At 34.6% G+C, this 17209-nt stretch overlaps 1 protein-coding gene across 1 annotated transcript in view; it reads left to right on the top strand.

Annotated features, from left to right (window-relative positions):
- THSD7A (thrombospondin type 1 domain containing 7A) overlaps nt 1-17209 on the top strand; it is a 270216-nt gene that overhangs the window by 178027 nt on the left and 74980 nt on the right. The window lies entirely within an intron of this gene.

Genomic DNA, 17209 nt, shown 5'->3' on the forward strand with positions numbered 1-17209 from the left:
TGGAGAGGAAGGGTAGGACCCCTAGTTTCTCTAGGACCAAGCTGCTTTACCTACACTGTGTAGGTTTTCAAAGCTTCACAAAGTGACTTAGAGAAAATTAAATAGAAAACATCTATTGTTTGCCAGTAGATCAGGTTCATGCCTGCAGTGGCTTGACTGAATTCCCTGATGTAATCCCACTAACAAAGCTGATCCTCTGAGCCCAGAAACAAATAAAATGTGAGCAAAATAAGCTGCATTGCAGTAAGTATAGCTGGAAGAAAAATAATAATGTGTTTATTAAAAAAGATGTTTTGATGTGTGTTATGGAGTTGGGTTGACAGTCCAAGCTGTCTTGCTTCTTCAAAAGGTCAAAAAAAATACCACCATTATTCAATTATGTTCTGTGAGACAAAACAGATCTTGCATGACATAGTCATAAAAGCCAATTTTGAAAGCTGCTTACAGAATACTTTAATCTACTGAAGATTAATGAATTACTGTTGTGAGAATAGTCCTTATTCATTAGTAATATTATAGTCTAGAGCAGCATATAAATTAAAATAATTGTATTGACTGCAGTGTAGTATGGTAAGCAGCTTCCAACTTCCAGCAGAGGATAAGTAAGAGGACACCTCTGATGAGTGCTAACAGCTGCACAAAATATTTTGAAATTAAATCAGTCAGAAGTAATAAGAACTGATTATAGAGACATGTAAATCTTGAGCTTTCAAGCTGAAGGCTTTCACTTGTAATTGAGTTTCGGGGCTTAAATTGAAATGCTTGGAGTTAGAATGTAAGCTTTATTTTTCTGCATACACCTAAGAGAACTAGTAACCATTTCTACAGCTCAGAAAGAGATTAGCCTAGAATTGTAATATTCAATCTATCATATTGTATGTCCTTAACTCAAAAAATTTCTCTTTGCAATTTAATAATTTCTTAACTATTTGCAGGGGGTTTTGTATATATGTTCAGATGAAAAAATGACCTTTTCCTTGTAAATCAAGATGTTTCCTAAATAATTGTGAAGACACTTAAAAAAAAATCTGTGAAACAAAAAGACTGGGTTTTTTGGTTTACTAGATTATGGTTAGTTTGGCTTACCTTTTTTTGAGGAATTGTGTTTTCTCATACATCTAAACTGATTTCTTTCTAAACTGTAATATAGTACTTTATATTGACTATAATATTGTATATTTGGAACATGCAATTGAGCCATTAAACTTTGAGATATCTTTTATGTATATGATATTTTCTATTGAAACTCACAGGATTTGCTCTTGGCACTTTATGGGCTTTGGTTTTGGCCAAATTGACTTTGAAGACTTGTGTTTAACTTTTTTATTCTCAGTATTTGTTTTTGTCTCTCTGTCTTCTGAATTATATAGCATTATATATTGCTGTAAATACATGGCCTTATACATTTCCTGTATCAGTAATCTGCCTCAGAAAGAGTGAGAAGTCAGGGTTTGGCCTGTCAGCCTTTAAGATTGAAGAGTTGTGGGCATAGCTTCAAAGAAAAATTGCAATTATGTCTTGTTTTATAAAGATCTGATTACCCAGTCATTCAATCACAAAACTATGTGTTCAGTTATGTTTGAGAGAGTGCAAAAGCAATAGAGGGTAATGTAATTAATTGCCCCAGGTCTTCTTTGAAATTCCTTCTTGTAGTAAACAATCTTCTGTGTACTTCACCAGTATTACCAAGTGTCTCCTACTTCAGTCTCTCCCCTGAGAAGGATTAGCATGATGCAGTAGAAGCAAACAAAATAAAGAACCACCAACCTCAGCTATCTCCCCCTCCAAGCTGACTCTGCTCAGGCATCTTATATACTTTGCTCCCACAGCACCAACCCACTAGAAATCCTGTAGACAACTCTTAAATACTTTCTAAACACCACCACCTCTTCCTAGGTAGTTCCCATCTAGTACTTTGGCCTCCTACCCTGACAGTCAACAGAATATCCACGGCGTCCTTCACCAAAAACCTGTTGCAGGCATCTAGATCCTGCACTGCAAAATACAAGAGAGCAACACTTTGCAGTCAGGCACGTTTTGCTTCAAGCCCCACAGCTTCAGGCTAGTTCCAGTAAAATAAAGTTTAGAGAATGCTACTTTTCCATTGTCTAAAAATCGTGGTTTAAATTATTCTTCGTTAGAAATGTGTGATATTCATTGTTCTTTGAGGACTTCTAGGAGAAGATTGCATTGACTGTCATTTAAATACTGTACCTCTATTAATAGGGTGCATAATTTGTATAATAATAATGATGTGCTGCTATATTTTTCATCTTAGTAGCACACAGGGAATTTAATTTCAATTTTACAGATAAAAGTGACCCTGAAAGGAAACAGTATGGAAAACATTAAGTATTGCATAACATTGTTATGTTACTCAAACTAAACTAATCTTTGGCAATATTGTCTTCAGCCTCTTCAAGAGATTTTCTTCATATTATTAGGTATTAAGCCAGTCCTAAATCTTAAAGTGCCTAGATAGGGAAAGTTGAAATGTATCCAAAAAAGGGCGTATTCTTCCCTTGACTTCTGCTTTATGAAATGAAAAAGGCTGGTAGTGTATATTTCAGACTAAGCACTGTTCTCTAGAGGGATAAAGCTCTGTAGCCTTAATGTAAAATAAACCCAACACTGATTAGTAGCTTCTCTTCCTGTGCAAGGTTGCATCATTTTACATATCTTAAATATGATTAATTGGGAAAATATGTCTTGACCTGGATGTTTGTCTTCACAATTAGAATCAAGCAGCAGTGTTTGTGAAGTTGTTTCATATTATTGGAATTAGCTTCTCTCTTCATTTTGGTGTTTAGATAAGAGTCATTACAGCCTTTGAGACAACAGCAAACAATAGGTTATCCTCCTGTGTCATTGCTGGAGGCCTGTGATTGTCACTCTTTCCACAGTGGATGGCAGCAATCAGAATTTTCATTCAGGCTGAAAAAACATGACATTCAGTACCCCAGGTTGTCATTGCACAGGCTATAATGAACTTTGACGTATTTTATTATATAAATGGAACTTCAGTCTTTTGCTGTGGAAAGAATATTTTCAAAATAAATATTCTTAGTGAATCTTCCAGGAAATTTTACAAAGGAGTGTTTTAGGTGAAAACAACACCTTTTGGTTGTGGAAGCTCCCAGACTGGACAGAAAGTGATCAGAATTCCTTCACTGTAGACATAATTTTAATGATTAGAAATTTATTGCTCGTGTTCCAATCTACAAATTAACTTTTGATAATGATAGAATGACTTTTTAAAAATAAATTTGTGTTCATCTTTTTGCGGTATAGGTAATGTATGCAAGGCATACACAATTTTATGCACACACACACAGAGCACTGTACATAGCATCTATTATTAAGTGTATTAACACAGTTTACACTCAGAAGAGTAATTTTAGAACAGATTAATTTGCTCTGTTTCTCTGTATCTATGACAGTCTATGAAGAATGCAGTTTCAAAAATATCTCTGTGTTATTTAAAGTCCATAGTGGGAAAGCTGGCTGCTTCTCCACTTTGTTAACAGACATATTAGTGCTACGGATATGTTAATAAGGAAAAATAATTTCTGACATAAAAATCTGCAATATTAGCTACTGATGAAATGCCTTAAAATGCTTTTTCACATTTTTATTCATTTTGTGTTCGAGCTGAAGGCTGTAGCTCAGGTACTGGCATTGGCTGTAGTGTACTTCTGATCCTGGCACAGTCATCTGAAATGAATTGCTCATTTTCTAAGAATTTGTAAATAATAAATTGGTTTACAGCCTTTATAGTATACTGGGCTTTGTACTGCTTGCTGAGTATGTGTTACTCTGGACAGAACAGATCTCACTTTTGAAGCGCAGATTTCTTCCAGATCTTGTTGTCTCGGGTTGGTTTTCCTAAGGTATATTGGTTAAGAGTCACTTTTCCTTGAAAGACCGTGCCAGAAGCAGAAGAAAAACTTGGAGTTTGCCAGCTCAGGTTTATCAAAGTTGTTTATTATTTCTTATCTCTCTGTTCTTTTAGCACCTTGCCAAGGTCCTTGCTGCAGTAAGGGCACGAGGCAACTCCCCCCAGGTCAGGAGGACTCGAACCTTTTGTACCTTTTCCCTGACCCAACCATTGTCCACAACGTATTTTTTATTTACCACTGATTACCAATACCTACCTCCTAGGTTAACATGTCACTTCTATTCTGTGACCCACCACAGCAGAGGATGGAGGACAAGGACAAGAAAGAAGAGGGATAGGGCCACACCCTGATTCCTCCATCTTGCCTTCCCCGACTCCATTCTAAAAACCCCAAATTCTACATTTGCACCCTATGATAAACTAACTGCTATTTATATCAAACTCTTGGGGTCTGTAGTTTTCATGCAATGTTGGTAATTTTTCCCATGGGCTGAGATCAAAGACAGTGTCACTTTGGACCCTGTGCCGGGGTCCCGGACCCTTCTGCCGGACCCTTCTTGGACCATCCAGGGCAGCCAGAGGGATGCCTTGGACTCCGACATTCCTGGTGCTCACTAATTCTTGGGTTAGGGTAGCTCTGCAGGGAAGAGACAGGAGAGGACTTGTTGGCATCTTCTGCCTCACTGCTGAGAGTCACTTGCCTTGGAAGAGGGAGCCATGGCGACGTCAAGGCTCCTCATGTATATTCAAATTCCTACAAAAAGTCTTTGAAGTGGCAAAATTGCTGCTGAAGTTGTGTAGGCAGAGGTGCATACTGATGTAGCTGTGTGCCACAAGTTCCTTTCTGGACCTGTATGGAGATGGGTGACACAGATCTGGTTTTTCTGAGGCTGAAGTGCAAATTTAAACCACCACTGACATCAGTATTTTCTGATGTAAATGGGAGGATTTTACCAGTTTTGCAATACTGGGGGCAAAGCAGTGGTGTTGATATTAATTAAAAGATATGGAAGATAGACTAGTCTGTTTAGTTTAGACACATTACAAAACAGTTAGTTTAGCTACTTTGTCTGGAGCTGAAACTCTATTCCGACCAAAATGGAATAGAGGACATTTGCAGAATACCTGTCCTTTATCTGTGTTTATTCACAGCTAGTGAGACTAACAGAAGACACTATACTTCAGCAATAAAACATCCTGTGTTTTATTTGCCTTATTGTTTTCCTCATGAGTTATTTTTGAATAGATTTCTTTTTGAATATTTATTTTTGAATAATTCAATATTAATAATTAAAATTTTTTTTTTGAAATACCTCTTTTTTTTGTTGTTGTTGAATTTTACTTTAAAGTAAAACTTAAAAAATTTCTTCATCTAGTTTAAATTATCTTCTATAATTTCCTGATCAGTATCTCAATTTCCTTCCTTAAATTTTTGGTCGTGGCTTTATATCATATTCCAATAAACAGCTAATGAAATAGGTAGAATATATTTCAGCAAAACTGAAATTTGGCTGGTGCAACAATTTTTATTTAAAATGTTTTGGCTTGTTAAGACTTGGGTCTTTCTGTATATTTATGGTTTGAATCAATTGCTAACTGAATAGTCTTCTGGTCGTCATTTATTTTCATGATGGGAAACAATAAGCGATTCAATGGACCTGAGCATAGGTATTTTTTAGGTGTGCCCACATTTAAAGAATCTACTTTTCTGACATTTCTATTGTGCAGCTTTATGCATTGAATAAAGAAACCATCAGAGTTGTTGGATTTTATGTTGGTTATTTAGAAAACAAAATACCACTTTGTGTTACTTTATGACTTAGTTCTTTGTAAAGAATGAAAAGCCAGATACAAATTCAAATTGCATTGAATTATTCAGTTATGCCTGTAAGAAAACTCAGACCAAAATCTGGTCAATGCTCAGCAGTCAATTAGCAGAAAAATACAGTAGCTAATGACAGTTCATTTGAGCTCATAGTGCCTTATGCTTACAGGAACTTGGTTATGTTGGCATTAGTCATCGTTTCCCAATATATGTTTCCTAAATAATATCATAACAGCATTGTTTTAAACTGTTCTTTGCTGCTGACAGCTTTTGGGATGACCATCTGAGGCATTTAATCAAATGTCAGATGCATACTTTATTCCTCACTGTAAACACATAGGCTATGAAACGTTTACACAAGTCCTTCCTTCCTTTCCTTTAATTTTTCTGCTAACATAAGAAACTATTGAATATGTGTCTAGGATGCTTGGTATATTTAAGAATTTCTTAGTGAGGGTAAAATACAGTGAATTTAAAGGACCTTAAAACTGACACTCTCAGGCCATTATGTTTCAGACCACTGGATTTTTAAGGCATTTATATTTACCAAGATTTGTTTTATTTAATATAAAGGAATATAAGGAAAAACAAGAGTGCTGTATACAGTTTAAACTATCTCATTGAAGTCTCAGAATAGTTTGAAATCGATAACTCTTCTGTCAATAAAAAGTCACATTTAATTGATGACACCTATTCCTTTTTGTCTCTCATCTTGATATTAGGGAAGTCACTACTGAGTTTCATAAAAGAATGAACACTTTTAATATGTATGTAACATGTAGTAATTTAATTATATGGAAAGAATTAAATACAAAACTCTCTTTGTCCATGTCTTTAATAGTTTGCCTGCAATTTGATGTGATAATTTCAGTTAAAGGGATAAATAAAAGAAAACCAACATTCCATCTGCATAGTCCAGTGAACAATTAGCACTTATGACAATCCAGTAGACCCTTGTTTCCAATTTAACATATATTTTTGAAGATGGAGTTGCACTTGGTATGGACAATGCCTAATGAGACAATAATGTCCATAACTTATATATTTCAGGTAAAAAACAGGTGGGCCAACCTACTTACCAAAATCTGTTTCCGGTGTCATAGATCTAATGTGACTGTCTGGTCAGGCAAGTTTAGTGTATTTTGATCTATTTACTTCTAGAAAGTAATGCTGCACTTGTATAAACTTCATTGGATTTCTAGGACTAGAGGTTGCTGGAGTGGAAAGTGCAAATATTTTGAAAATGTATCCAAGACAATGCAATGTTTCATATGATCCATATTCTTAGTAACTTTCCTTTGTTTTTGATGACACAACCAGCAGGATAATGCAAGAACTGTATGTGACTAAATTAGAAGGAAGGGATTTTGATGCATATATTTTGATTTATATGATATTCAGCAATGCAGGAATCCAATTCTGATTAGACTCCAAGCTTCATCATGGTAAGAATACAGAAAAAGATAATTTTAGATACACTACATAAAAATTGGAATTTTTTAGGAAGGTCAATTTAATGCTGTACCAGTTTTTCTATTTATCACTTCAAATTATACTATTATGAAACAAGAAAGAAAAGAGGATTAGGGAGTTATGAACAGACTATGAAACAGGATTTCTAGAACTGTATTGAACTCCTTTGGTTTTGGATTTGTGTGTCAACTTGTTAACTCCCTAGAACATACCCAGAAAATATTTGAAATATTTTTAAAAAACATGTTTAGAAGAGATAATTTTACATCTAAATCTGTTATATATAAAAATAATGCTGCATAGCTATACATGAAGTACCACTTTCTCAGAAGATTATATGACATAGCACTAGTCAATAATTTTTATGATAAAATGTTCTAAGACATTTATTTTCACCAGGTTTGATGGGAGTCAATTTTCCATCTGAGAAAATGTTGCACAGGCCTATTTGTATTTTACAACAACTTGCATACTTATGGTCCATTTTCTAAATAAATGTTAGCAAATTTCAAAGCTGTGAAACCGCTGTGTTGATAAATGGTTAAAACCATTATCATGAGCTAGTCATGTTGAGACAGAATAAATAGGAATTTTACTCTCAGTACTTCCAGCCTAGAGCAGCTCACTCTCTGACCTTTCTCATAAATCATAATTTGTGCTGAGTACTGATTAATGAAAAATCACTCTTATCTGCCAAAAAATACTTGATTTCACAAGACAACTGATCCAGTGGCCAATTAAAGCCTTAAGGTGATACGTGTCATTTTGAAATTCTTGCAACTCCTGTGCACAGCACAAGCAGCATCTTCACTGAACAATTAAGAACTTCAAACTAAAACATGCTCAGACACAATGATTGCTCAAAATCAAGGTAAACAACTGATACCAGTCTCTCCAGTGCTCCCAGTGATCTCTTTCAGATTTTGGAGTGCAAGTAGTTTGTGACTCTAAGCAACCCCAGCAGAGGGAAGAGAGATTTGTGCCTGGGACTTGGTGAAAAAGGCAAGACAAGAGGAAGAAAATTGTTCTGGCCAAACAATTAGGTTGAAAGCTGGGGAAAGGTAGGCTTTGACCCTGGTTTCCTCCAGGGCAGTTTTCTGAGACCAAGTAAAAAACTCAATGTTATAAAATGTCTCTACATGAAAAGCATTAGGAATGAATTTGGGTGAGGGATTTAATCTGCCAGGGGTCAGCCCATGGGAGGTTTTGACGAAGCAGCTGGAAAGAATTTGGCAGTGCTGGGTGGAAAGGACAGTGATGTAACAGACTAGGATTAGTGTCTGGAGAAAATAAAGCTGGATAAGAAGCCAGAGAATGGGGAAGAAAAAAATTCATAACTTCAAGGGCTAGAATGCAATGAATTTTAGTCTGCTTCTGCTTTTGTCCCATGAGATCACCAGACAGAGCCGCAGTTTCCAGCAGCAGTGCAATACCCATGGCAGAAATAATATTTATCATTTGACTTCTGTTTTAAACTAGAAAACTGGAAAGAAATATTACATCAAAATTTTGTATTTTAGTTTTCAAAGGTGAGCCCTCAAACATTAGGAAATTAAGTTTATCTGATCCTTATGTGAATATATCAGAAGAAAGAATTAATTATTTAATTGTGCCAGCATGACCTTTTCTCCACAGAATCTGCAACCTATCTGTGAGACAGATGTATCTCCTTTGTTGATTAAGTGGGCATTTTGTACTAATGAATGCAGTGTCTGTGAAACAACTAACCTTAGTTGTCCTATTCTTCAGGGTTTAATTTTTCCTCTGCTTTTGTTCAGCATCAGCAAAATAAAAATAATGCTGACCCACCATATCTTCAGTGTTCTGAAAATAACTCTGTGCCAGTGAGCATCTGATAGTCATGACAGAAAGATCTTGGGAAAAATGCCAAATCTGTTTTAATAACACTTTTAATTAGTATGTGATAAATAAAACATAAGATCATGACTTGAACAAAGAGAATAAAACTAAAAATATCAAATAGCTCCCCATTAAAAACTTCCCAATCTGTGACCTGAAGGAGGAAGGGATCCAGTGGAAAAATAATAAGCATGTTATTATACAGTCAAAAAAACTGCATTATACAAAGGCAGCTTTCATTTTGGCATTCATTGTTTGGTTTCTTGATAGAGTTTTGGGGGTAACTTGTGGATTAAGTATGTAAATCTTGCCCTAGGAATTATCAGATGTTTGTGTCTAATTTTATTTAGACATCCTTTACATCCTTGGTACATCAGTACCAATGTACTGATAGTATTTTATGAATAGCAAATTGCTGCATAAGTTTGTTCCAAAGAAAAGATCTTAAGCAGAAACTCAATGGAATCTCTTGTTCTGGATGTCTCAGAATTGAGGGGTTTTTTTTTATTTAAAGAGGGGGAAAAGAAGGATTACATTAGCTAGAAGCATCTCATATGTGATGGGAGTCTTCTAGAAAACCAGTATTGAAATGGACCCCTATTTTCAGGGTACAAGGGATTTCTGTGAGTAGGTGTCAATCTACCGTGACACGTCTCAGATTTCTCTGACTTTTGGACATTAGCTTGCATAACTTATTAACAGAGTAGAAAAGTTGTAATGCCCCTATACTTGCAGAGGTGTTCCTGGGTTTTTTGGTTTACTTGTGACAATGCTATTCTATTTCCTTCCACAGCATAAGTTTATAAGATATAGTAGTATTTACCTCTAGTTTTCTTCCTGACAGCTCCTTCTCTGAATCCATACACTTAGAGGCTAGGAGAAAGAAAAAGTCAAAAGAATGGGTTAGTTTTAGTCTTCTGGGGAGGAATCAGCTACGAAAATATTTCCAAAAGAGAAGATTAATTCATAGTCTGAGCTCCCTAAAGGCATACTGTGCCTTCCACTCATAATGATGAGAAGATATTCATTGCAAGATGGATGAAAAGATGTTCTCCAAAGACTGCATTTTATCTGCCAATAGTAGGACACAGACAAAAGCATCCATGAAATTAATTTAAAAACCATTTCTCAGAAATGTGTAAACATGACAGTGGCAGTGATCTCTCTTACACCTCTTGGGTCCTATGTTTTAACTGTGATTTAATTGAGCTGTCAGATTACATAGAGAGTGACAACTCTTTACTGGCTGCAGCTGGATGAATAATGCAAAGAAAATGTTTGCAATCACCTTTTGCCATATGAAATATTTTTTCTTACTCCCTTAAACCCCCTTTTGAGTTACATGTGTCTTTGTGTGGCAAGAGGTATGCCAATGTATATGAGTGCACAGTTGTAAACTTGCTGCAAATTCACAGTGTAGTAGTGAAATACTAGATAACTGACCAACTGAAAAATTCATTTAATATTCTGTCAGGAGCAGACCATTAATCATTCTCGTCATCTGTGAGGTAAGCTTTTGCGTTATGGAGATGAATAACATTATTATGTTAGTGGCCAAATTCTAGGAAAATATTGCACTGCTGAAGTACATATGAACCCATTTATGATGCAACTTTTTTGAGGTTTTTTAGCTTAAATAAATTTTTTAACCAATAAATAATGTTTATGCTGGAAATGAGAAGCCTGAAGTTTGTGAAAATCTTGTTTCTAGAAAAACCAGGCCATTTAAGGTAGTTGCTGAAAATATGCAGATTAGTACCTCAGTGTAGGGGATTGTTGAAAAGATTGTTGTGGTGAGCACTGTCATTCTACTGACATTAGTGGAACTGTCACATTGTTTTCATATTACTGATTTTCTTGCCTATTATTTCCTTTTTATGCTTCTATTCCTAACTCATATCCCTGAATGTTAATCTAGTTCAGATCAGCACATCGGAAATATCTTCTCCAATCAAACTGGTTTGAAGTAATTGACATTCCATTGCCCTTCCCAAACTTGTTCTTCAGGTTATTTTGACCTTATTGGATGAGAGGGGAAAGGTGTAAAACAGCACTTAAAAATAAAATACTTATGAAGCCTTTTAAAAGACTACAACAGGCTATGTGTCCATATATGATGAAGATAAAAATTTGCTGAGAATACTGAACAGTGAAAAAATAGTACAATAATTTCTAGTGATTAACAAAATGTGTTGTTTTATAAATAATCAAAAAGGCATATAGCCATAAATACATGTTGCATTTTCTAATCCATGTATTTTAAATCCTACTGTTATTAATTTTTAAATAACAGCATGACTATTACTAAAGCTTGTGAAAAGATTTTGCTTTGCTTTTAAAGACAGTAGAGCTTCTGTAACATTATAAAAAAAATAGAGGAAGTATTTTTAATCCTTTTTCCTAGAAGTCATACTTCTATATAAATTTGTCCCCATATGAATTGGGGCTTGATTGGGGAAAGTTTATGAGAATGCTCTGTTGATCTTGGAACTAGCTCTATCTCTTTAAGGTGCTTTTGACAAATGTTTTCAGAAATACAGGGTGAATTTTCAAGTGATCTCATCCTCCAGGTTCGCACTGTCCTCTCTTTTCCTTACAGCTCTGTCAGCACTTTTTTTCTCCTACCCCCATCCTGCTAAGATGGCCGATTGGTTTGACATATTGATCCCACTTGGTCCCATGACTAATATTGATTTTATTCTCAATGGGACCATAGCCTGTCATCAAACTTATTTTTTCTTTCATATCAAGATGACATTTGATTGGCTTATTTGACACTGGAAGGCAACTCTGCTTGGTTATGATCAATACACTTGTGTTCTCTGTTTCTTATCATTCTCAGTAAGTCTACATTAGCAAATGAACCATGAAAATGCTTCAACTACCTGTCAAGCAGCAGGAAAATTTTACTCCTGTTGTTAGGCAGTGTTTGGGTACTCTGCTGGAGTCTTTATTAGAATTATTGAACTTCTATCCTTGTGGTACAAGTCTACTATAGCACCAAGTTAAAAGGAGATTTTCAGCTAAAGGCATATCATGTTTCAGTTTTTATTTGCTTTGCTTATATGCATGAAGACACTTTCCAAAGCTGATCCAAATTAATTGCAAAAATAATTTCTTACACTATCTTAAATGTGTCTGTGAATCCTCTTATTCAAAGTTAAAGTGGTCTTAATTCTATTTGTCAAGAATTTTCTCTTGCATTATGAATAAGGATAGCCATACAAAATGTTAATACAGTTTAACTAATCTCCTTCAAAGTCCCAGTTTAATTAATTTGGATTAATTCTTCATTATCCCTGTTTAGGTCAGGCTTTTTCAGAGATACTGACTTTAGTAGTTCATATACAGCCTATTTCACACTGTCGAATATTCAGTGCTGTCAGAAGTGAGGAATCAAAGAAGTATCTTCTGTAAGAGGAGTTTTCCATTAGTCTTTGGTGCATAATACAAAATATATATGCACTCAGTAACTTCCAGGGTTGTGTCAGAGATAAAAAGGCTGTGTTACTTTTTAAGCCTCAGTTAGTGCTACAAGACACCCTCAGTGTGCCTTTGTGTGTGTAGTGAAGGAACTTACCCCATCAATATGTCTACTTTTTTTTTTTTTTAAACTGAGACCCTCACTGGTAGCCAAGTGATGGCTGCATGCTTGGGGGAACTGATACTGGGGCTGCCATCACCCCTACCACTCAGAAATAAAGCCAGATTTGGAAAAATCTTTTTCAATACTTTCTGAGTGAACTCAAGTTTTCAACCTGAAGAAATTCAGAAAAATATAGTGAAAATTTAGAAAGGGCAGAAAGGAATAAGAGGTAAAGTTTCAAAGTGATTACCACAAATTTTAAGATGGCGAAAAGAGAACAGTTATTTTTCACTTTTCTCAATCTCATTGAATAAAGAAGTCAAGACCAAATAAGAAATTTTCCATTTCATGGGGAAAAAAACCCATAGTGTTTCATGGTTTTGTTGTTGTTGTTGTAGTTTGTTTTTTCCTCAGTTTTCTGTATATTTCTATTTTAACATATTTATAGGATATTATTATTTCATGTTGTTTAATCTGGCCCAATGTCACTACATTTTAAATAAAAATGTGTTAATTGGGTAAAGAAATACTATTTCTTTCCCTGGTTTTATTTGTATCTGTCAAATTTAGACTCTGTCTACATGATTGTAATCCTGAAAGATGACTCTAATATAAATGCAGGTACATATGTTCTGTTATTACCAGACATGACAATGGGATTACTGCAAGCATTAATATTGTATCTGAAGGTGTTAGTTCATTATGTTCAACCATTATTTTTGAGTTACTACCAAAGAATATGCAAAGATGTTTTCCATCTGAAGCAATTATAACAGGAAATATCCATCTTTAAAATATGTTCTTAATTTTTGTGTCAGAGTTTTCCCTTTATTATTACCTTCATTTCAAGGTATGGAGTGTTATTTTGGTTTTGGTTATTCCTGTAACTGTTTTGTATATGCTGCATGATGTATTGATGTATTAATATATTATTTACCTGATGTATTAAGGAATACTGACCTGGATTTTTTTGTCAGTGACTCACTTTTCTTGAAATTTGCGTGATTGAAAATTTGGATGAATTTAAAGACAGAGGAGAAAGCTTGTAATCAGAACTGTCTTACCTCTGGAGAAGAATGGCTTTCACATCTTTCAGCTTTCCTATAAACCACTTGCAGAGTGTTAACTGCTTCTGCCTTTTTTCTACACAGCTGGTAATATGCTGTGTTGTGGGAAAGGTTAGCAAACACATGCTACCCTGAAAGCTGTAACCAGGCTCATTTACTGGGTTGGTTACAGCTAAGTAGCTGAAGTGTTCAGGTACTATTTTTGAAATTTTCTGCATGAATGTGGGAGTTGTTGAAGCCAGTGTCATCCCACTCATCAGAATTTTTTATCCCATAAGGTGAATAAAGAAGAAAATTGCATATAGCCATAACTAGAAGTTATTGCTTGTAAAATGTAGTGTTTCATCTAATTAAGGAATAGAAAATAATCAAAAGATCATGATTTTTCTTAAGTGCGTTAGCATGCTGTTATCTTTGATTGGAAAAACACTGGATATGGTGTTTTTAATAGCTCCAGCTATTTTTCTTTTGTCTAATATTACTTCCTATCATTACTAGTCATTTGTCATTGCAAGTGTTTGCTTTAAAAAAGTCAAAATCACATTTTAAAATTTAATGTTTTACTTGAAAAGGTATACGTATCTTCCAGTATTTGCATAGGGAAAGGACAGAATTCTGTGGCCTTTTTTATTTCACTGGTTTTCTATGCAGGAAGGGTAAAGATGTAAATAAGATGATGGTACCTGTGCTTGTGCTCACAAGTTCCTTGTTAAAAAAAAAAAAAAAAAAGGAAATAGAAACATACATGTTTATGAGATTCACAATCAGGTTTTTGAGTAAGTGACCGAAGTATCATGTTTACCATTTTTCTTTCATTGAGGAATAGACTGCATGATATTACACTGAAACCAAAACCACAGTAAATTTGCACAAGCAGCCCACCAAATCAAACAGTTTACAATCCTGCAATGTTTACATATCATTAAACTATTACACCAACTTTCTGTCATTTTTGCATAATGAACAGATGTGAGTAACCAGTGTATTTGTCTTCACTGAAACCAGTGCCGTTTCTACTTAGGCTTCTTAGAAGAAAATTACTTCAAGAATATTAACCATCAGCTAATTAAGATGTACTTAATTAAATGCAAATGCTACTTAGCAAAAGCGATTGAGAGAAAGGCATGTGATTAGGGAATTAGCAACTGATTTAACACTTGGAGCTAGCAGCTAGGCACCTAAGCATTAGAAATGAATGTAGAGGTTTCACTTGATAATAATACAAAGGGAAGATGCACAGTCTTTTCACATTTTGTTTGTTCGAAAACCTAAGAGTCAGTGAAGTAGGACGTGAATTGTAGTTAATGTTACTTTGTTTGATAATTAGAGAGGTTAAAATTGTGCCAAAGTTGAAATTTTATTAATATTTATTGACAGCTGATTCAGTTATGGAAAATAATTATGAAGGTAATGCACTGTTGCTACTGTTTTGAAAGACACTGCCATTTTACTAACATTAATTTTTGGAGCAAGTATGAATAAATACCATCAACATGATATGAAGGATAGTGAGATCAATAAAATGTTTAAAGTTGCATACTGTATATCAAAATATGTGTTATTTGGTAATATTGAACTAATTCAAGGGCAAAAATTGTTCTGTCAGTCAGATGCTGCTGCTTGTGCTGCTTTTTTTTTTTTTTTTTTCTTCCAAATACTCTTAAGATTGTTGAGCTAAACAAGACTGTAAATGATAAATTTCATGTAAATATTATCATTTCTTCTTTCTGTGGCTTATTTGATTAAGTTTTCAGAGATTAACTTCTAAATTCTCCATATTGAAAAATCTGGGTCAGCTTTTGGAAGTTGTGTATACATTTTAATTAGAAACACATGCTCTAAGAAAGACAGTGTTCCTCAGAGAACCTGAGTTGGACAGGCAAAAACAAAGACCAAAACAGAATTGCATATATATATATATATATTTAAATCAGTCCTGGCTCCTTTTCTGATCATTGTAAAAAGAAAACATCACACTACTTCTGGAGCTTCTATGTTTTTCTATGTTTTTCTATGTTTGGAAGGAAAGAAGGAAAACATCATTTGCTGTCACCGTTGATGCTAGCTAGGCATGATTTTTCCTGTTGTTGTGAAGTTCTAATTTAGTGATTTGAAGGAAATGCAGAAGTACTAGAAATTAAACCAATAATTTCAGTTTATCCTGGTGATTGATTACTGTCTGCTCAGGTACAGATATAAGGTGTTCTAGCATGTGAAGATGTATGAGGTTTTGTTAAGTTTTTTGTAATGTGAAGAATTTCCATTTTACATTAGATTAATCATCCAATGTGTTGACCAGGTTATTACGAAAGAAAATCTAGTATGAAATTTCACATTTGGATAAATTTTCACATTTTCTTATTTAGAGATTTTCTTGAATTTTTAAAAAATTGTCTTTAGAATAGTGAAAGTTTAACTCTTTAATGCTGCTTCTGTACTCTTACAGTGTAGTCGTGACGTTCATGTAACTTTGAGGCAGGTAGATTATGGACTGATGACTTTTTAGTGGAAAGGATATGGTTTGCTAACTGTGACTGTGGTTAAAGTTAGTTCCAAGTGAAAAGAGGACTGAGCACATAGCACAGATCTGGTTTTAGTAAGTTTTGAATATAGATAGGCGTATTTTGTTCTTAATGGGCAGAGTCGACATGGGATTTTTGGCTCCTCAGCCAGTCTGACACATTTTGAGATTGACAAGAGAGTCAGTGTAAGGTATAGGTCTTCATGTGAAAGGAATGCATATGGGAAACTGCATAGGAGCTCAAGATAAAGAACATCCTCAGTCATTTCAGCCTATACAACTCACACTGGGAACAGCTCAATACTTTTCTGATTATTTTTCTACACAGGAAAGGAAGGAAACAGTCAGCGGCAACCAGCACAGCTCACAGGTTTTGTTATCATGTGAAGTAATACTGCTTTTTTCTCCTGCATGTATCTCCTCCATGCTTAGAGTCATTACTGAAGGCAGTTAAATAATGACAAAGCCTTCTTCACCCACAAACATGTTTAAAGTTAAGCTCTAGAGTGCTTTTCCAAATATTTCAGCTGCCCAGCAGTTTTCCAATGGATGACACATCATATAAAAGATACTGATACAAGAAACTTTTTTTCTTTCAAGTTGAAGATATAATAGTAATTTGAACATAATGAAACAAGCAATAAATAATATGAGGCCTTCAGTTTTGGCATTTGGGCTCAGTTGTGTCATTACTTCTTTTAACAACTTTAAAATACAACTGTAAATTTTTTTTACCACTTATGATTTTATTTTTTTAGCACTTATGATTTTTTACCACTTACCATTTTATGATATTCTTGTCCTTTAGTGATTACACAGGCATGTTAGAAATAATGTTGGATATTAATGTTCAAAGCACTCTATTGATTTAATTCCATTTATTTTTATTTTATTGTCAAAATTTACTTAGTTTATATCAGGTTATAGGTCAGTCTTTCAGAAAAAATAGCTGGTTTCATTGTTTAGAACTGAGACCAGG

This window comes from Prinia subflava, chromosome 1 (assembly GCF_021018805.1).
Source record: "Prinia subflava isolate CZ2003 ecotype Zambia chromosome 1, Cam_Psub_1.2, whole genome shotgun sequence".
NCBI classification, from domain to species: Eukaryota; Metazoa; Chordata; class Aves; order Passeriformes; family Cisticolidae; genus Prinia; species Prinia subflava.